Here is an 11,180-nt window from a genome sequence, read left to right as displayed (position 1 = left end):
CCCATCAGTTACATTGAAGTAGGATCTTACACATTTCAGTCCCATCAGTTACATTGAAGTAGGTACTTACGCATCCCTAGTCCCATCAGTTACATGGAAGTAGGTACTTACGCATTTCAGTCCCATCAGTTACATGGAAGTAGGTACTTACACATTTCAGTCCCATCAGTTACATTGAAGTAGGATCTTACACATTTCAGTCCCATCAGTTACATTGAAGTAGGTACTTACGCATTTCAGTCCCATCAGTTACATGGAAGTAGGTACTTAACGTTTTTCAGTCCTGTCAGTTACATTGATGCAAATCTTTGCGTTTCAATCCCATATGACCAAAGAGGTAACTGTGCTACATTGTAACAACCCATCCTCTGTATAACTTCAGAGAGCAGGTTTATGCAAATAAGAGATGTGCAGACCTGGACATAAGAGAAAATACTTCTGTATGGAGGCATTATAGCACACACTGAGGCAGCACTGGTGCACACACAGATGCAGCCGCTACACTGATAATGAGACAGGCCAGGTGCGCACACAGATGCAGCCGCTACACTGATAATGAGACAGGCCAGGTGCACACACAGATGCAGCCATTACACTGATAATGAGGCAGGTCAGGTTCGCACGCAGATATAGCTGCTACACTGATAATGAGGCAGGCCAGGTGCACACACAGATGCAGCCGCTACACTGATAATGATGCAGGCCAGGTCCACACACAGATGCAGCTGCTACACTGATAATGAGGCAGGCCAGGGGCACACACAGATGCAGCCTCTACACTGATAATGAGGCATGCCAGGTGAGCACAGATGCAGCCGCTACACTGATAATGAGGCAGGCCAGGTAAGCACACAGATGCAGCCGCTACACTGATAATGAGGCAATCAGGTGCACACACAAATGCAGCCGTGCACACTGATAATGTGGCAGGCCAGGTGCACACACAGATGCAGCCGCTACACTGATAATGAGGCAGGCCAGGTGCACACACAGATGCCATGGCTACACTGATAATGAGGCATGCCAGGTGAGCACACAGATGCAGCTGCTACACTGATAATGAGGCAGGCCAGGTGCGCACACAGATGTAGTCGCACACATTGATAATGAGGCAGGCCAGGTGCACACACAGATGCATCCTCTACGCCAGGGCTGGGCAACACCGGCCCTCCAGATGTTGATGAACTACACATCCCAGCATGACTTGCATCAGTTTCAGCATGGCCACATAGCAAAACTAATGCAAAGCATCCTGGGATGTGTAGTTCATCAACATCTGGAGGGCCGGTGTTGCACAGCCCTGCTCTACGCTGATAATGAGGCAGGCCAGGTGCACACAGATGTAGTCGCACACATTGATAATGAGGCAGGCCAGGTGCACACACAGATGCATCCGCTACACTGATAATGAGGCAGGCCAGGTGCACACACAGATGCAGCCACTACATTGATAATGAGGCAGGCCAGGTGCACACAGATGCAGCCGCGCACACTGATAATGAGGCAGGCCAGGTGCACACACAGATGCAGCCACTACATTGATAATGAGGTAGACCAGGTGCACACAGATGCAGCCACGCACACTGATAATGAGGCAGGCCAGGTGCACACAGATGCAGCCACGCACAGTCACTGATAATGAGGCAGGCCAGGTGCAGGCACATATCGGAATGCCTATACTTCTGCATATGAGGAAATACACAAATTCTCTTTTTTGAATGTATTTTTAGCAAAATTCACCCAATTTACTTCCACTTATGCCAAAGTTGCCCATATTGATCAATCAGCTCCTACCCACCATCTTACAGATTGTACTATATTAATGCTATATTTTAGAAAAGGAGTTCAGTGTCAAACGCAGCATTTTCAGAAGGGGGTTTCCAGAGGGGCGGAGCAAAGCACGGAGATGGACACTTAGGTGACCCAGTATATGCCGGGTCAAGTATAGAAGTATTATAGATAGACCAAATGTATATAAATAATAATAATAAAAAATATATATATATATATATACATACATACATATATACGGGGCATCAACAGCAGTGTATGACCCCTGGGCATAGCAATGTATTGGGGCCCCTACCGATCCTCCAGCAGTAGGGGTGGGGGAAGCTTTGATGTCCCGCGGGTGTTAGGGGGTATTATACCAACCGCTCAGCATGTAGGGCCTGGATCAGTAATTTTCACTAATTAACCCTTTACTGCACCGATGGTGGGAGATGGAGTGGGAGAAGGGGGCATTGGGATGAATGAAGGGTCCCTGATACATAACTTCCAGGGTGGTAAAGGATGTTTAATATGCAGAGGAGGGGTGTATAGTGGAGTGGGCTCATTATTCATAATTTTCTGGTGGGAGGACAGCTTGCTTGACTGCAGATATCTCCAGTTCCCAGAAATAGATTTCTTAGATTTTAATGGAATTAAAAACTAGAGAATCCCACCTACCAAATGGTATTGGGGACTAGGGGTTCAGAGTTCAGGAGGCAGAGCAATCTGCCCACGAGTATATAATACTACATACCAGGTGTGTGGAGCTGGAGCAGTAACCAGCTGCTGGAAGGCTGATATCTCTAGTTCTAGGAAAAGTAGAGACAAGCTACTAGTGTCCCTCAAAGGGGAAGAGTCCCAGCTTTTGGAATATACCCTCAGAAAAACTCTAAGTCAGACAGAACCTGAAATATCTGACTGAGAATAACAATTAACAGGCTTGGATGGGGACCTCTGCTTTGAAGTCAGATATCTCCGGTTCCCAAGGGCCGATTTTTACAATTCTTATACCCCTGGAAAGAGGGGACCCTCAGCTTTCATCTGAGGGCCCTTAGACTCCTGGGGGGGGTTTCTGGGTACTCATAAACCCCCCCTGCGTGCTCTACTGGAGTTCCTATCCTAGATCCTCAACATTTTAAAGATAGTTATACTTGAGCAAGGTGACATACAGTAATTAGTACCTGAGTTATGTTGAGTTAACCATCTATGCTCAAGCATGGATAAATAGACTAAAACCTGGCCTGGTAGTGTTCCTTGAGGACCAAGTTGGGAATCACTGCTTTAGATGGTATAATACACGTAAACCTCATTTGTTACATTAGTTGCTGCAAAGGAACTTCACAGCTTTTAAGCCTATTACACACTAAATGATAGACGCCGCAGCTGATGTAATTAATAATATAGGCCACGGGTCCCGATGATGTGCATACACACTGAACAAAATATCGGTAAACGGTATTGTTCAGTGATGTCACCGGGGCCTGCTGAACATGCGGGTCATTTGGCTATATTACTGATGGAACAATTCCATTGCCGATGCCGTAACAGCTATATAACGGTCTCTGGTGGTAAAAGGGTTAATGAAATGTATGTATCCCCCTATGGATTAACAGATTTGGTATTTATCCTTTGCATAATCTTCTAACAGACTCGCTGAAGTGACCTTTCACACCCAGCAAAGATCATCTCTTCAGCCCCTTAATCAGCGCCTCTCTGAGGACACCTCACCATTGTTGTCGGCCTAAACACTCAAAGTGTTAATCCTTTAACCATGATTGCTGAAACCTCTATGGGAAGGGTATATGTAAAGACTGCACTAGCGGCGTTCTCAGTGCTTGAGACATTTTGCCCCTCGTTCCTCTGATGCCCCCGAAAAAACCTTATCTGGAATATTACACTTATTTATACTGAGGGTGTGTTGTTTTGTAAAAATACTGTTAAAATACTGTAATAAAAAAATTAAAAATCTAAAGCTGCCCATACACGGAGCCGTTCGCCGGCATCCGTTCTGTACTATGCGATGCGCGCTCCCGCGCATCACATAGTAAGGTACAAAAAGTATGTGCTGCACATACTTTTTGTACTAGGTACACATCGTATCGGATCGCAGTGCATGCACAAGGCATGCATAAGGGATGCGATCCGATCCGATGTGTGCTGTTTAAGTCCCAAACGGATCCGTTAAACGGACCGTGTATGGGGGGCTTAAGACTGATGTAGAATGTAAAAGAATCTCCCCAAAAAAGTTTCACATGTAACATCTGCATATACTTTTTCAAGATCTTCTACACCTGTGCTCTGCTGACAAAATAGCCAAATAGGTAAAAAAAATTCCAGTTTGAAAGATAGGTAGTCGACGTTTGGACAAATGTCCCAAATGCCGACGCCGATGGGAGAGCCACGATTTTTTGTGACTCACACATCCCCCTTTTGGCTGACAGTGTCCCGTGGGGGAAGCGGTAATTGGGAGACCCCTGCCACTTGCAGCTGTGAATATACACTGGGCACATGGGCACAGCATCTTTTTACTGGGCAAAGGGGGAGAGGGGGTATGCCAGCAGCTGACAGCCCTGGCCATGCCCCCACAGAAGATAACATGGGGGGGTCCTTGTGGGAAGTGCCAAGATCATAGGCAACACCCCTAACTGCTGGCCACACCCTATGTCCCGTTTCTGCTAAATGGAGTGTTGGGAGGTATGGTTTGGGGGTGGTAACCGGCTGCATAGGCTGTATAGGCACAAAGCCATATCAGAGCCCAATGTTTTGGGACATGTTGTTAGAAGTAGTGTTAGGGCTAGTTAGCTTTAAGTGGGTTCGGCCTTTTTAGACCTGTGGTTTGTTCTATTCTATGAGGAGTTTAGTGGGCATAGCCAGCTCAGAGACTATATTAGGGCAGGTCAGGTGGTTCCACTTTCTTTTGCCATTTTGGAAGCTCCTCCATGATTTTGCTTTTTGTTCTTCTTCAATTTGATTCGATTTTACATTCTATAGTCGGCTATTGAAAGCAGATGGGCGGGATGTCACTACCAGCCAGCAGTCACAGCCTTGCATAAGTTTCCCATGTGGGAGCGTCCATTGCTTTGCCAGAGTAAAGAGTGGTGATTCCCACACAATGCAGGTTATGCAGTTAGGAAGCGGTGGAAAGTCCCCACCTTGTTTTTTTAATTATGACCTAGTTGACTGGTGCTGGCGTTGGTAGTGCCATTCTTTGCCATTCTCCACAGTTAGTTTAAACCAGGTCACAAAACCAAAAAATGCTTGTTGACCTTGAATCTAGCAGTTGGTGTCCGTGTTTTTATTTCTAAGTGGTAAGCTAGCTTTAGGTACAGATGGATGGAATCACCATCCACCGGAAGGGGGCGCATGTGCACAAGACGCTTGCGCGCCCCATTCCGACGGAGCTCTCTGCCATCCTCCGCATGCCTCCCCGCCGCTCCCCCGTCTCGCCCATAGTCTCCCGCACTCCCACCCAACCCTTCCTGTCTCCCTGAAGCGGAGATGGGCAGGGATTCTGCTCCCCGCCGCCGAGTGACTGGGACGCGCGAGCATGTGAGATGCTCGTGCGTCCCAATTAGATGGAGCTCCTCCTGCTGGCGATCTCCAGCTAAGGGAATCTGGCGATTCCAAGCACTGGCTGAGAGGCGCTTCATCTGTATATGTAAAAGTGGGTCACAATAACGTAATGTAAAAGCTACACACATACAGGAATAACAGAGCTACACAGATGCATACATACACGTCACACACACACACATGCGTGTACACACACGAATAACAGAGTTACACACATTATATGTATATATAAGCTTTGCGCTAGCTGCATGTATACAGAGCATACATTTATTTTCAGGGTGGAATCTCCCCGGCTGTCATAGAGGGACCAAAATAAGTATTTAGAAGTAATTGGCTAAAAAGAAATGATGTTTGTATTGATCTTTATGTAACGTGGACTGATTTCTCATTAGATATCACCATGATTCCTGTCTGCTTTGCTTTGTCCACAAGTCGGGAGATGAATAAGAGACAACGGTCCCTCCCAGGTTCAGTCAGAGGTGAAATAAGACATAGATGGTTTATTAAATGGTTGTTGCCTTAGGGGGAAATGGTCTCTGACACTGGAGAGCAGTTTCTATTCTCAGCCGTCTCATTTCCACCAACAAACCTTTGAATGACAGGCCCATAACACACAGACATCCCTCAAGAAAATGGTGGAAGGAGAATCATGGATGGAGGAGGGACCAATATAACAATAAGAAACTAGGATCTGTCAAAAGAAAAACGACTGATCTAGAGCCGTAACTGGGCATCTTGGTGGGAAAATTCTGGTTCCCACAGTCTTGGTGGCAGTAAATGCTGCCACCTAGCAGAGAAGGTGTGGCCACCCTACTATGAGTAGGAGCCTAGATCTTTATAAACCTTAGAATGTTCTACAACCCTATACTCTTTCCTATTTGTTCTTGCAGCTCTGACTACCTGATGCGGCTGGTGTCTTAAGTGCAGTTACCAGGTCCAGATTAAGGCTTTGTGGGGCCAAGAGACAGCTATATTGTGGGAGTCCCGCAGTAACAGGGAGATGGGGGGGGGGCATGCAGGGGCACAAGCGCAGCTCTCAGCGCTAATGGTGCAGGGATCCCCCGGGCTCCCAGTCCCGACAGTGGCTCACCACACCGGCATCACTTTTCAACCGGAGAAGTCAGAGCAGCAGCAGATCAAAAGTAAGAAAGCTACGTGGACAAATGGATGGCCCCCGTTTGTCCAAGCCTGTTGGGAATTGTCGTTTACCTGTAAAAAGCAATGGTTTCTTTGTACACGTATCAGACTGGTGTCCACCGGCTAGTGATTCCAGGGACAGCCCTTGGCTTCAGCTCTGGATGGCTGAAGCCTGGGGGGACCCCTTTATTGGGGGGTCCCCCCTCCAGGTACCCCATCCAGGGCTGACCAGCCACGGCGCGCATGGTACAGCCTGGGGACCTTATGTAAAAAGTGTCCCCCGGCTGTGACATGACACCATGGGGTGTTGGAGCCCGGTGCTGGTTTCAAAATACGGGGGACCCCCAGTTTTTTTGTCCAGGACTGGTCCAAGAGACTGGGGCTGGTTTCAGGAAGGGGGACCCCACGCCATTTTTTTTTCACTAAACACTTTCATGCTTAAAAAAAACGCACATGTCCTAAAAAATCCCACATTTTCTGAGTTTTTCACAAAATGTGTGATTTTTTTAGCCTGGGATTTAGTGCAATTTTAAAACATGACTAAAAATCGCACCATACAGTATTACATTTCACCCCAGGAAATTCAAGGGGAGTAAGCTGGGAGATATAGTCAAACTAGACCGTGACTGCTGGAACAAAAAAGGTCCCAGCACAATCTTTATTTAGAGGAGAGATAGCCCAGACTGCTGTATATTAGAACAATGATGGACCCCCTCCACAATAGTCTAAACCCTCACGCGCTACATACCGCCAAATAGGGACCTGCCAAAGGCGAAAAGGGGCGGTGCTACCAGGCAGGTGGGCTTGGCTTCGTATAGAGGGGACATGGCCTAGCACCATGACCCCCATTTTCACAATTTTCATTTAGAATGGTCACTGGAGCCCATTATACAATTGTGAGTGTTAGGGGTGCACAGGAACCCTCTAATGCAGTGCACACCCTTATGAACACCTCCGTGCCGCTAGCAACTGGCAATACCTTTTACCAAAGGTATTTTGCTTTTTTAGAACTGTATTCCATTAAAAGAAGCGCCCGTCATTCAGTTATGTGTGTTTTGCAATATTATTTGTACTAGACTATTGTTATATACTACCTGCGGCATCCATATATGTTTTTGACTTTATTTGGACAGAGTATTTAGAAGATTTAAAGTGAAATAGGCAGGAGATTATGGTGTGGTTGAGAGATGATGGTAGAGACATCTGATTGGCTGTGTTAGACACACCCAATGGGCAGTGTTAGACATGCCCAATAGATGGTGCTAGGCACACCCTTTTGATGGTGCACCCCCTAATAAAATGTGCAACACAGACCTATGATTCCAGAGCTTAGACTGGTGTTATTGGCCTTCATTACACAAGAGTTTTCTGCATTTACAGTGAGTTTTATATACAGTACTAACGTTTCTTGTATATAGCTATTGACTATACTGCAGTGGCGGAGCTTGTGGGTTGTGAGTCCAGGTGCAAAATTATAATTTAGGCCCCCCTCTTCCAACCCAAGTTCACAATATGCAATACCGCAGTGGGTAAGAGGGAAAGGAAGAGGATGACAGTGTAAGGCAGGGGAGGTAGAGTGTGTCAGGGAGAAAGAGTGGGTAACAGGGAGAGAGTGATAGGAGAAGACAGTGGGTGACAGATAGAAGCACAATGTACTGTGCGGTGTGGATAACAGGGGGCATGAACCTTGGTGCAAGCAGGAACACAGTGGCCCCTGCTCTGTCTGTAACAGGCCCCCACCCCCATGCATCGCATCAGACCTGATGTCAATCACATCCAATTCGGACACTTTTAATGCAATTGATCGCTGCAATCACATAACGAAAAGGCCAAATTGCATGTGAATCAACCTAGTGTATGGAGGCATTAGGTGTAGAGTAGTGTGTTTTACAAAACTTGTTGGTTCTTTTTGCCCGACCTTTTGTGGCCGGTCTGATTTTCTACCTACAAACTGTTTTCATGTAATTATTTGGTAAGAAGATGAACATTTGATACAGGTTGAGTATCCCTTATCTGAAAAGTTCGGCACCATGAGAATTTTGGATAAGGGATTTTTTGGGTTTTTGAAATATTTTTTTTTCCATACTTACCTGGTCCCCTGGGGGTGCCCCGATGGTCCCCCAGCGTCTACGGGGGCCTTCAGGATCCTCTTCAGCTGCATTTACGGTCCCAGAGGTGTATTGTGCGAGTGCGCAATTCACCCCTGGGACCTGAAATGCCGCTGAAGATTATACTGGAGGCCACCATGGACATCAGGGGAATAAAAGGGGTGGGGAGGAAAACCCCAAATATTCTGAAAAACTATGGTTTTCGGAACATTTCGGTTTTTGGAATACACGGATAAGGGAGACCCGATCTGTGTATGAAAAATATATACAGTATAGTAGCAAATGATACACTGCTGCACCTTTGTATAATGCCCACATGCACCATCAGGTTTATATATCTGTATGTAAAGCTGGCTCTAATATTTGTTAGTTCCTCCCTAGTCATTGACCCCATCGCACATCACTGCAAGTTACTACATATATAGGCCCTTATTCAGATCTGATTGCAGTACAAATTTCTTCTCAAAATGGGCAAAACCATGTGCACTGCAGGTGGGGCAGATGTAACATGTGCAGAGAGAGTTAAATTGGGTGGGGTGTGTTGAAACTGAAATCTAAATTGCAGTGTAGCAATAATGCAGCCAGTATTTAACTAATCTAACTCTCTCTATACATGTTACATCTGCCCCACCTGCAGTGCACATGGTTTTGCCAATTTTGAGAACAAATTTGTATTGCGATCAGATCTGAATAAGGGCCATAGTATATATACTATAACTGAAGCCTTGGAGCAAAGAACTGAGTTCTTAAGCAATGTTTTTTTCAGTTTGAGGATGTCAGAACACTCATCATAATAGACAATGAGTCCCTTAGAGAAGCACCTACTGGGGTAAAGGACAGTCCCATGCCCAGTAGAGAGCATATTCAGGTACGGGACACATTAGTGCCCCCTTTCATGGTAACCAGGTCTGGAAGACTTTACAGGCCTAATCCAAAATCCCAGGACTATAGATTGAGAGATATAAGCAGTAGAGTGCTTATCGTCTGACTTTTCTTCCATCACAGTTGCACTCAGTGGCGGTTTTTACCTATGGGCTCCATTCCCCCCAGGTAAATTCCACCACTGTAGTGAAGCCAGAAGCAGTCTGTGAGACTCCACTGGCTTCACTGTGACTGGCAGTGACTTCCTATTGGAAGTCTGACCTGCCAGTCACCAAGGCTGTCCCATTGGAAGGTGTTCCCTCCCTCCGGGACGCCTTTCTGTGGGCTACCATGCAAAAACATGCCACCAGCATCTCTATTCCAGTGACCATTCTGTGTGTCAAGATGGTGAATTATAATGATGCTGCCAGTAGGTGTCTCAATCTGTTTGTATTGTAGATTTCTTTTAAAAGTGGATGGCAGAAGTTGTCTCATTTCCATCCACTTTGGAAGTGTTTGTTATACACGAGGTGCCTATGTAGCCATTATTCTTCATGACTGCAGGGAGTAAAAACACACTTCGGCAGTTCTTCAGAACCATATGGTAATTTACACACAGGCCATTTTATAAGGCGAGGGAAAGGAGATTACCATATAAGAAAAATTGAGGCAAAAGGAAAAATAGAAGAGAAGAAAGTAAAGCCATTAGAGATTAGAGGGGGGGGGGGGGGGGAGGCCACTACAGCAGAGAATGGAGGAAGGGGAAGAAGGGTACAAATGAATTTCTGATCTGCTATGTAACATGTTCCTACCACCCTTCCTACAGCCTATTATCTTTCTGAATACATGAGTTGTCCGAGTCTCTTGGTTTGAATACAAATAGTCAGTTTTAGCATACACTGGGGGCCCTATGTGCAGGGGTTTTCTGCACCCTAAGCAAACATTTGCAGATTTAATATGTCACTGTGTATTGCTTGTATGTTTTTACCCCTTCTTATCTGGCTATCATAGCTAACATTATTAGTCCAAAGCATGGATGTGGCTATTGCTCTTCTATCATCCTGTACTCAGCATTAGGTCGATACTCTTTAGAAAGGCAGTAGAGATCCTGGTCGGGCCCAGGTACTTTTCAAGGGGCGTGGCATAATTGTGGGAGGAGTTGCTATGCACTCTAGCACTCTAAAGGGGCCATTCTAATCTGTTCAGACAGTGCCAAATTTGGCCCTGTTCCGATGACTGGTGAACTGCGCATGTGCATGGTTCCCTTTGCGAATGGCTTCAGAAACTTGCATAGTTGCCAAGCCGTTCGAGCGGGCCTTGGGCGGATGACGGCGGGGTTGGGTGTTGCCCATGGGAATGCCCAGTGCTTCATGGGCGTCCCCATGAAAATGATGGACGTTCTCATGGGAATGCGGGCGGTTGGATGTCTGCCAGGGGTGTGTGGTTGACGTCACATGACGTGAGCTTCCTGTCCTGTCATCGTCCTGGCACCCGCAGATATCAGTCAGTCTCCCGAGGGTGGGGGGGGGGGTTTCCGCTGAGGGCCCGGGCTGAAGGTCAGTCCCGGGCACCAACATTACTAGTGGCGGCCCTGTGTACTGTGCCTGTGATTATTAGCCCTGTTAAGCCGCACTCACATGGGCTTATCAGGGATTTTGTTTCACCCAAAGGCTACGGTGGCCAAAAACACACAGAATGCACTGGACCTGGATGTTTTCAGGTGTTTTTTTA

This window comes from Crinia signifera, chromosome 8 (genome assembly GCF_055691185.1).
Source record: "Crinia signifera chromosome 8, ASM5569118v1, whole genome shotgun sequence".
NCBI lineage: Eukaryota > Metazoa > Chordata > Amphibia > Anura > Myobatrachidae > Crinia > Crinia signifera.
This window is presented reverse-complemented; position numbering follows the sequence as displayed.